Source organism: Amborella trichopoda, chromosome 5 (genome assembly GCF_054954075.1).
Source record: "Amborella trichopoda isolate Santa Cruz 75 chromosome 5, AtrichopodaSantaCruz75HAP2 v2.0, whole genome shotgun sequence".
Lineage (NCBI taxonomy): Eukaryota > Viridiplantae > Streptophyta > Magnoliopsida > Amborellales > Amborellaceae > Amborella > Amborella trichopoda.
In genome coordinates, this window is record NC_142340.1 from 22,178,483 (window position 1) to 22,189,621 (window position 11,139).

At 34.0% G+C, this 11,139-nt stretch overlaps 1 long non-coding RNA gene across 2 annotated transcripts; it reads left to right on the forward strand.

Moving 5' to 3' along the window:
* The first annotated feature begins 5,584 nt into the window (after positions 1 to 5,584).
* Positions 5,585 to 9,064, forward strand: LOC110008158 (uncharacterized). 2 transcript variants are annotated; one of them, XR_002282743.2, is made up of 4 exons: positions 5,585 to 6,025; positions 7,911 to 8,396; positions 8,492 to 8,554; positions 8,638 to 9,064. It is a non-coding gene; the product is annotated as an uncharacterized LOC110008158 (long non-coding RNA). The 2 variants fall into 2 exon arrangements; XR_002282742.2 differs by having other exon boundaries at positions 7,911 to 8,385.
* The last annotated feature ends 2,075 nt before the right edge of the window (positions 9,065 to 11,139 follow it).

Genomic DNA, 11,139 nt, shown 5'->3' on the forward strand with positions numbered 1-11,139 from the left:
CTTCTGAGTGGAAAAAGTTTGCCAGTCTCTGTATATGTAATCAGTAAGTTATGCAATTTAAATTTGTTTTTACATTTAAAATTTGTGACTATACTCATACTTCGTGAATCATATTTGATATATCCTTGCTTCCTGTTTTAATTATCCTATTTGTGTTTCTTTGTTATGTTACTATTCTGCAACAATTAATTACTTATAACTCTGCAATCTTTTCATATTTAAGATAAATAGTGGTAACTGCTTAGGGTAGATCTTGCAGCAAAAATGGTATCATTATCTGGTAAAACAATAGTTTGTTTGGGATCTTTTATTTCTAATTTGGATAATTTGGAGATTAATTGATCCATAAGTGTTTTATTATCATCACCTATATGAAATTTTTCTTTATTCAAATCAGGAGGAGGTTTGAAAAATAATTGTTTTTTCTCTTTATAAATGGGAGGATGTAATAAGTTTTCTATTCTATTAGTTTGTTGTCCAAGTGTATGGAGGCAGAGATTTGTATAATTATTTTGTTCAATTATATGTGGAAGTAATTTTATACGAGCTATATTTGCATTATTGAGTTTATATGGTGTAGCTACTGCTTCATATACAACCATTTGGGTTGAAGATAAAGAAGAGCATCCTATAGGAGTTTTAGTAGCTGATACCATAGTAGCAACTCCTTGTATTTTCAAGCTTTGTTCAGGAGGATGTATGGCTTTAATTGTATTTCCTTCAGTAGTATTAAATAAAGTTTCTAGTGTATTTATTTCAAAATAAGGAATAGGGACATTGTGTTGGCTTAAGGTGTCTCTTAGCCAATCGAAAAAACATGTTCCTTTATTTCCCTTTTTTCTCCATTTGTTAAATCTTGAGTGAAACAATTCTACTAATCTAGGTTCAAATTCTTTTACATACCATTCTCTAATATTTTTATTTTCTGGAGATAAAAAATCTTTTATAACGTATTCTTTATCGAATGTTTCTTCAAGTTGTAATACTTGAATGAATTCTGCTTCAGCAGGTTCTTCTTAAGCTCTTTTGTATTGGGGAATAATGATATTATCAGGTGTCCTTAGGAGTTCATCAATTTGTAGTTTTACTGGTGTTGATGGGATATTTACTATATGAGGAATTCGATTATAAGCAGTAATGGATTTTCTTGGAGGTTCTGGATCTCGAAAAGAATGAGTACTTGAAGTACTTGAGATGGATGCATTATCCATAATTCTATTATTTGTGGTGAATTGTATTTCAATATTTCCGTCTGTATATTCAATAATTTTGTCTAGAATATTTTGAGTGGGATTTTGTGATGGTTGGTTTTCATTATGGATAGACCATGTTTGAGGTAGAACAATATCTGACCATGATATTGTTTTTGGTACAATTGTATTTGATTTTTCCATATTGGTTTGAAAAAATATTGTTTGTCATCTCGTATCTATTTGGAGTACATTTGGACATAATGTAGTCATTACTTTGTAATAGATTCGATAAACAATGGCTATATTTTGAGAACCTGTCATCATATTAAATCCTTGAGTTTTGAGATTTAAAGATAAAACATTTAAAATACTTGGATCTGTAAGAGATACCGAATAGTTTGGAAAACAGTTGAAATATATTGGTCCACTACATAAACTAGATTCAACCATTCCTAGTAGTGAATCAGAAATCTATTATGTCTTGTATCACGTAAACAGACTAAGATAGAATCATTGAGTTCTAAACGAGTCAAAGGTTTTACAGCTATTTGAATCAATCCTACATGTAAATATTTATAGTTTTTTGCTTTATGGACTTGTAATATCTTTTGAGATAATAATTGAAAGTCTTCCTGATTATTTGTAACAGATAAAGTTTCTTCTACTGTTTTAATAACATATCCGATTTTTAGATCGAATGTGCCTTTCTTATAGACATCTGATATTGGAACTTTGGGTATGTTCTAATTTTGTATTTGGTTTTCAATATCATTGATAACAATTTCTTCTTTGTTTTTTATCCTTAGAGTTCTATTAGTTGTACTAGTTGTTTTATCCGTCAGATTCTTAATAAATTTTTCCGTTATTAGGTTGCAGTTGAGTGTTATCTGGATAGTCCTCCTTGACTACCTCTTACGTCCTCTAGACCTCAGCGGCTCTCCTGGCCTAAACGGTCAACTGACTGGGTGTCCTGAGCGTCTCTAACCTCAATTCTCGGACCAACTTTCTTTAATGGATTAATTTATTAAGTTTCTTAAGATAGAAGAACTAGTAGTAACTGTTAGATCTCTAAAACAGGGTTGGCTCTGATACCATTTTTGCCGCAAGATCTACCCTAAGCAGTTACTACTATTTATCTTAAATATGAAAAGATTGCAGAGTTATAAGTAATTAATTGTTGCAGAATAGTAACATAATATAGAAACACAAATAGGATAATTAAAACAGGAAGCAAGGATATATCAAATATGATCCACGAAGTATGAGTATAGTCACAAATTTTAAATGTAAAAACAAATTTAAATTGCATAACTTACTGATTACATATACAGAGACTGGCAAACTTTTTCCACTCAGAAGGATAGTAGGAAGGTAAGGAAGATAGATTACAATCACACATTTTAAAATAAAGAAGTCATATGGAAGTTACCGACTTTGTCGATGTACAGGTGACTGAATGCAGTAACTAACCTACTGCCTACAGAAAGAGAGAAGAAGAAGAAGAAGAATAAGAAGAGAGAATATGAGAGAGCATAGAGAGCATATGAGGGCTTGAGAGTTTCTGCTGCTGCTGCTGCTGCGTCCTTAATCCAGTCTACCTTTCTCAACTGGTTGAGTGGGTATTTGTAGAGGAATGACCCAGGAAAACTTGTGGCTGTGGATGATAGCGTGACGACGAAGGAACCTGGGGATAAGGTGAAGGGAAGCTTGTGGCTGAGGTTCGTTAGCGTAGTGATGAAGGAACCTGGAGAGGGATACGTGGCAGGTGCAGCGAGTAGCCAGTCGTTGGGATGGTGATTGACATGATGGCGAATCTTTTGTTTGTCGGAATAGTGGCGATACGTGTGAGCAACGAAGAAGGAGACGATGCCACGTCGGTAGGAGCGTGACTATGATTTGACCCCAAATTAGTCACATCGATCAAAGTGCATCTTTACTATTTGGAGGTGTCTTGTCATTGGTAAAGAAGGAATCTTTACTATTGAAATGTCTTGTCACTTTATGAAGAAGGGAATCTTTACTATTGAGATGTCTTGTCTCTTTATGAATTACTATTGAGATGTCTTGTCACTTTATGAAAAGGGAATCTTTACTTGTCTCTTATGATGGTGAGGTCATATCAACGAACAGTGGAGTTATTTATCTGGATCATCTCGGGCTGGACTATCCGGCCGGCTGGACTGTCAGGCCGTGTTAAGCATCGGGTTTTTGGCTGAAGTCGTCAAATAAGGGATTGCCTGATTGGACAGTTTCTTCTGAAGTTGTTGGTGCAATAGTATCAAGAGCAAATATATGAAGAAGATTCTGCTCTATTTCTTCTAAGGTAGCATTAGAATGTGCTTGTTTCATTTTCTTTAGATAGGCCGAAAATGTGGGTAAACTGACAGTATTATATGCTGGTGGGTTGAAGACATTAGTTTGAGGCGGTATTCGTTTAAGGGGTAAGGAGGCAGGATTAGTACTGAAAATATCCCACCATTTGATTTTCAAGGTTTTGCCAAGTTTGGGAATATACTCATAATTATTAGTAATATTCTCAGAAATAGAGTATTCCCATTTTAGGATCCAGGGTATTTGGTAGATAGCTATGAAGTAGAGATGGAAATCATCTTGGTCAGTACAAGTATTATATTCTGCAAATTTTGTCTGTAAGGCTTGGAAAGCATCGGGTAAAATTTGGGTATGTGATCCCCATAATAAGAACCAATGGCGGAACCAATTTGGGAATCTTTCGAGAATAGGGAGTTTGAATTGCAAATACCAGGAATGCGTATTATTTGGATTTTGGTAAGAGAATACCTTGTGCCATGCATCAATATACTCAGAATATTTATAATATTGAGAGTAATTGATGACACCACTATTTTTATTTTTTAAACGTTCTTTAACCTTTTCAGCAAATAGATAAGGTAATCCTACTACAAATTTTTCTTTCCCGTGGTCAAGATAACTATCTTCACGTATGAGTAAGCGAGAGAAAAATACGTCTTTATACCATTTATAGTGTGATAGTGTAGGACATCGTAGATTAGATAAAAGATCAGCAGTTCGTGCTGCAAGTATTGAAGTATTTCCTATAAAATGAAGGGCAATTGTATAGATTAAGGAATTGACAGCATCACTTTCAGAATATACCATATCCTGGTTGTGCTCATTTTTTGCTGTCCATTGCCGAGTATTAGTTAATATTTGTTGTTTTGTTTGTTCATTGAGATAGGAATCCCACCATCTTCTTAACTATCCGGTGAATCCTGAAACTATAGCTTTTGTTATTTCTTGATCATGACTACGAGCCATTTTACATGCCGAAGCATACATAGTCATATGTTTCATTGTATCTAATATTCGGTGATCAGAAATTCCATCAATATTCCAATCTATAATCGTTCGACCCGTATATGTAGAAGTATGACTAGTGAGGTCTTCTTCTAATTGGATATCAACTGGGGTTGGTCTTTTATAATATGGTCGGGCATTTATTGGTTGCCAATTTTTACTGTAATTAATTCGATTTATCGTATTTGGAGTAATTTGAATTTCAAAAAACGTTGTTTGGATATTTTCTATTGTGTTGACAATTGGTGGTTCTTTGGTTTCATTGGTTTGGAAAAGTATTTCTTCTTGTAGAGTCATATTATCATGTTCAGGGATTTTTGCTTTTCCTTTATCATTATCTGATAAAACAATAGTTTGTTTGGGATCTTTTATATATATATATATATATATATATATATATATATATATATATATATATATATATATATATATATATATGGGGAATGATTTCATGCAACGGTTGTATAGTAGTATAATGCAACCATCTTCAAAAACCATGTTAAAGACATTTGTTTGACATGAATTTTTAAATGTACACTTTTTTCATTTTGAAAAAGAAAAAAAAAAAAAAAAATTGAAAATATGCTATAGAAAGTTTTCATTCTAGCCCAATTAACATAAACCGTCTATTTTATTGAGATGGTTAGATATAGGCTTCAGAAGGATTTTTCTATTCCCAAAATTTTTATATAGCGTTATCATCATTAGATTAATAATGATAAAAAGCAAAAAAGTGATTTTAAATTTATTAAGGCCTAGATCTTGAAATTTACCATATAAATGGTTGAGATTCATTATTGGATGAATAGTAATTTTGACCACATCTATGGTTCAAATTGAATTTTTTCTCTTCGTACAATTGATTGTGAGGATAAAGAGAATGTGTGTGCAAAATTTGAGGTCATACGAATGCCAAAAATGTGATTTTCTATATAACCGTTGCATTAGATCATTTCTCTCTCTCTCTCTCTATATATATATATATATATATATATATGAAAAATAATTTGGTGAGCCATCTCGCCTACAAGAGCCGAACGGCTATTATTTGTTCTTGAAATCGAACGGTTGTGGTTTCGTGAGGCAGCGACAACCAATAATTGTGCGCACTGACACTCTCTCTCTAGCCTGCGCATGGCATCTCTCCCTGTACCTAAACTCTTGCATCGGTGAAACCGTCTCTCTCTCCCCCGTGAGCTTGCTCCCACCCTCTCCAAATCCCGTGAGCCTCCTCCCATTGTCTCTCTCTCTCCGGTGAGCCTCCTCGTCTCTCTCTCTACTGTGAGCTTCATCTCTCACTCTCCCCCCCTCCCCCCGAGACCAACAATCAGCCTCTTCTCTCAGCAACCCTAAATCCCCAAATTCAGCAACCCTAAATCCCTAAAATGAGCAACCCTAGATTCCGTGGACTTTGGAATCTCTCTCACTGGAAGCCTCCTCCATTCTCAGCAACTCTAAATAAAAAATAGTGGTTTCAATCAACCATTCATAGCAAGGTACGAATTCAATTTACTTTTGGCATGGTTTTATGGAGTTCTTCTTGAATATTTTTAGCTGCATTTTTTCAGAGCTATTTCACTGTATATCATCTATGTGTTTCATCTCTGTATTTTATTAATCCGCCAACTCCTAAATCTATGGACTTTTACGATTTTACATCAAAATGGATTATGCAAATCGTACATGGCAGTTTGGAGATCATTCACAGATGCAGTCATTTTTTATTTGAATATTGGGGATTTAGGTTTACATTTTTGTGGATTTAATTATGTCTTTGTGTTGTAGATTTACTATGGAATTTTTACGCATATTTCTTCAAACGACTCCAGTATTTGCTTTGCTTTGCCATCACCATTGTCACTCTGTAAAATCTCCATCTTGATTTGTTTATTCAATCTCTCTCATCTTTGTTGAATCCGAATTTTTATAAGAAGGCTCAAATCTGTGGCAAAAACAACTCCAAATACCTAAGTAATATGGTTATGAATTTAGATTTTCATTTTATCTATATTGTGGTTATTTCCTTTACGTGACAATTTGGTAAAAGTGTTTATTTTCTTTGCCTGCATATTTTAATGTTTGGTTCTGGGAAGTCCTAATCCGGAGATTTTTTCTTTTTTCAAATTGTTGAATGGCATCCATTGATGTTGCTATGTTAAGTGATTGATTTTTTGGTTTAAAATTGTCTAGTGACATCCATTGATGTTGCTTTGTTAAGTGATTGGTTTTTTTTCATTAGGTTTGTTTACTTTCAATCATCAAGCATTTTGGTTTGTTAATGGTTCAAACAGGGTGGAATTCATATTGCTCTGTGAAGTCATAATTTGGAGAAATATTTTTCCAAAATTGTCGAATGGCATCCATTGATGTTGCTCTGTTAAGTGATTGATTTTTTGTCATTACGTTTGTTTGCTTTCAATCATCAAGCATTTTGGTTTGTTAATGGTTCAAACAGGGTGAAATTGATGTTGCTCAGTGAAGTCCTAATTTTGAGATTTTTTGGTTTAAAATTGTCGAGTGGCATCCATTGATGTTGCTCTGTTAAGTGATTGATTTTTTTTCATTAGGTTTGTTTACTTTCAATCATCAAGCATTTTGGTTTGTTAATGGTTCAAACAGGGTGGAATTCATGTTGCTCTTTGAAGTCATAATTTTGAGAAATATTTTACCGAAATTGTCGAATGGCATCCATTGATGTTGCTTTGTTAAGTGATTGATTTTTTTTCATTAGGTTTGTTTACTTTCAATCATCAAGCATTTTGGTTTGTTACTAATTCAAACAGGGTGGAATTGATGTCGCTATGTGAAGTCCTAATTTGGAGATTTTTTGTAATTGTCGAGTGGCATCCATCGATGTTGCTCTGTTAAGTGATTGATGTTTTTTCATTAGGTTTGTTTACTTTCAATCATCAAGCATTTTGGTTTGTTACTGGTTCAAACAGGGTGGAATTCATGTTGCTTTGTGAAGTCCTAATTTTGAGAAATTTTTTACCGAAATTGTCGAATGGCATCCATTGATGTTTATCTGTTAAGTGATTGATTTTTTTTATTAGGTTTATTTACTTTCAATCATCAAGCATTTTGGTTTGTTAATGGTTCAAACAAGGTGGAATTGATGTTGCTCTGTGAAGTCTTAATTTGGAGATTTTTTGTTTTAAAATTGTTGAGTGGCATCCATTGATGTTGCTCTGTTAAGTGATTGATTTCTTTTTCATTAGGTTTGTTTACTTTCAATCATCAAGCATTTTTGGTTTGATAATGGTTCAAACAGGGTGGAATTGAACCTGCAAGAGAATAGAAATGGAAATTGTAAAATCATTTTTTAAAAAATATCTGAAGTGTTGAAGTCATTAATTGACAAAGATTTCGTGATTTGTGTAGGGAAGATTAGCACCTAAGATGGACCTCACCCTTTCAACAAATGTGGCATCTCCCTTATTGTCAGAGAATGACAACATGGGGGATACTGTAGAGTTCATGGAGCAAGATCCCTTGCTAGCAACCCCTCCCCCCAATAAGTTTACAAATCTTGAAAACGGGGAACATGCGTTGTCGTCCAAGGGGTCTGAAATAGAGGAACCCAGTGTAGGAATGAAATTCAATGATGAAAATGATGCATATGAATTTTACAAGGCTTTTGCATTGGGGGAAGGGTTTGGTGTCAGAAAGGGAAGTACTCAAACGAATAAGGACGGAAAGAGAATTGATCGGGAATAAAGGGGAGACCTACCAATGATATATATGTATCTCGGGCTGAGATAGAGGCAGAGAAAACGAAAGCGAGAGTGAAGGAAGTTACCCAATAGTGCGCAGTTTGCAAGGGAGTGGACATAACAAAAGGAATTGTCCATCTCTTGTATGTTCAAAGTGTGAATGAACTATTACTCCTTTTCTCGTACTCTATGTGATTTTAATATGAATTCTTTAAATATAAATATTTGAAATGGGTTTTCTTTGTTTAGGTTAAACGTAAATATCAGATGCACGGATGGGTCGTGTGAGAATGTGGAACATGCTGAGTAATGGTAATAATCTTTAGAGATCTGCATTATATTCAATAAAGTGGTACTTCTATCCGTGGTTCTATTACTTACTGATGTTCATACAGTTGCAGACACCGATTGATGGAGGACTTCACATTTCACTTGATGTTCCAAGTAAGAAAACAATGCTTGCACTACCTTCTGTCGATGAATTTACCTTGTTTCATGGTTAATTATTTGTAAACTTAATACGCCTTTTGGAGGGTGTTCCTTTTGGAGCCATTTGACATGTTTTTCTCTTATGGGACCATGTGTCTTTTACTTTTTATGGATGTCTTCGAACTTTGCCATTTGACATGTTTTTCTCTTATGGGACCATGTATCTTTTACTTTTTGTGGTGTGTTTATTGTTTGTATTGATTTCTTATCTTGGGGCTGTCTCGTTATCTTGGGATAGTACCTGATTGGGTTTGGTATTTATGACATGTTTTGTATGATATATGGCTTGAAAAACCAAAAATATGGTAAAAGTGCCTGATTAGGTTTGGTATTTATGACAGGTTTTGTATGATATATGGCTTGAAAAACCAAAAATATGGTAAAAGTGCCTGATTGGGTTTGGTATTTATGACAGGTTTTGTATGATATATGGCTTGAAAAACCAAAAATATGGTAGAAGTGCCCAACTGGATTTGGAATTTATGGCAGGTTTTGAATGAAAAACCAAAAATATGCTCAATTGGGTTTGGAATTTATGACAGGTTTTGTATGATATATGGTTTGAAAAACCAAAAAATTCCACCCTGTTTAAACCATTAACAAACCAAAATGCTTGATGATTGAAAGTAAACAAACCTAATGAAAAAAATTCAATCACTTAACAGAGCAACATCAATGGATGCCATTCGACAATTTCGGTAAAATATTTCTCCAAATTATGACTTCACATAGGAACATCAATTCCACCCTGTTTGAACCATTAACAAACCAAAATGTTTGATGATTGAAAGTTAATAAAAAAAAATCAATCACTTAACAGAGCAACATCAATAGATGCCATTCAACAATTAAAAAAAAAAAAAAAAACTTCAAATTAGGACTTCACATAACCTAATATTAAAATATTCAGGCAAAGAAGATAAACACTTTCCTCAAATTGTCACGTTAAGGAAATAAGCACAATATAGATAAAATGAAAATCTAAATTCATAACTATATTACTTTGGTATTTGGAGTTGTTTTTGCCACGGATTTGAGCCTCTTCTTATAAAAATTCGGATTCAACTAAGATGAGAGAGATAGAGAAAACAAATCAAGATGGAGATTTTGCAGAGTGATGATGGTGATGGCAGAGCAAAGAAAATATTGGAATCGTTTCCAGAGTGACAATGGTGAAGAAATATGGGTAAAAATTCCATTGTAAATCTACAAGACAAAGACATAATTAAATCCACAAAAATGTAAACCTAAATCCCCAATATTCACATAAAAAATTACTGCATCGATGAATGATCTCCAAACTGCAATGTCAGAGATGTAATTTTGTAAGATTTGCATAATCCATTTTGATGTAAAATCGTAAAAGTCCATAGATTTAGGAGTTGGCGGATTAATAATATGCAGAGATGAAACACATAGATGATATAAAGTGAAATAGCTCTGAAAAAATGCAGCTAAAAATATTCAAGAAGAACTCCATGAAACCATGCCAAAAGTAAATTGAATTCGTACCTTGCTATGAATGGTTGATTGAAACCAATATTTTTGATTTAGAGTTCTTGAGAATGGAGGAGACTTCCAGTGAGAGAGATTCCAGAGTCCACGGAATCTAGGGTTGCCGATTTTGCAAATTTAGGGTTGCTGAGTTTGCAAATTTAGGGTTGCTGAGTGAGGAGACTGATTGTTGTTCTTGGGGGGGAGAGAGAGAAAGAAAGATGGATGAGGCTCACAGTATAGAGAGAGGCGAGGAGGCTCATTGGAGAGAGAAGAGAGAGAAAATGGGAGGAGGCTCACGGGATCTGGAGAGGGCGGGAGCAGGCTCACAGGGGAGAGAGAGAGGGATGCCAGACTTTACGTAGAGAGAGATGGTTTCACTAAGGCGAGAGTTAGTACAGGGAGAGATGCGGTGCATAGGCTAGAGAGAGAGTGTCAGTGCGCACAATTATTAGTTGTTGCTGCCTCACGAAACCACAACCGTTTGATTTCAAGAACAAATAAGAGCCGTTCGGCTCACTCTTTTTCTGTAGGTGAGATGGCTCACCAAATCATTTTCCATATATATATATATATATATATATATATATATATATATATATATATATATATATATATATATATATATGGGCCAATGATCCAATGCAACGGTTGTATCATAGTATAATACAACGACATTTCTAGAAAACCATATTTGTTGTATTTGTATGACCCCAAATTTTGCACACACACTCTCTTCATCACAAAAATCAATCCCCCCAAAAAAAAAGTTCAGTTTGAAGGCTAGAAATAGCCAAAATGAGTCCCTTTCAAAAATGAATCTAGACCATTCATTTTGTAAATTTCAAGATATTAGCCTTTTATAAACTCAAAATTATTTTTTTCTTTTTTAACATTCTTCATATAATGATAAT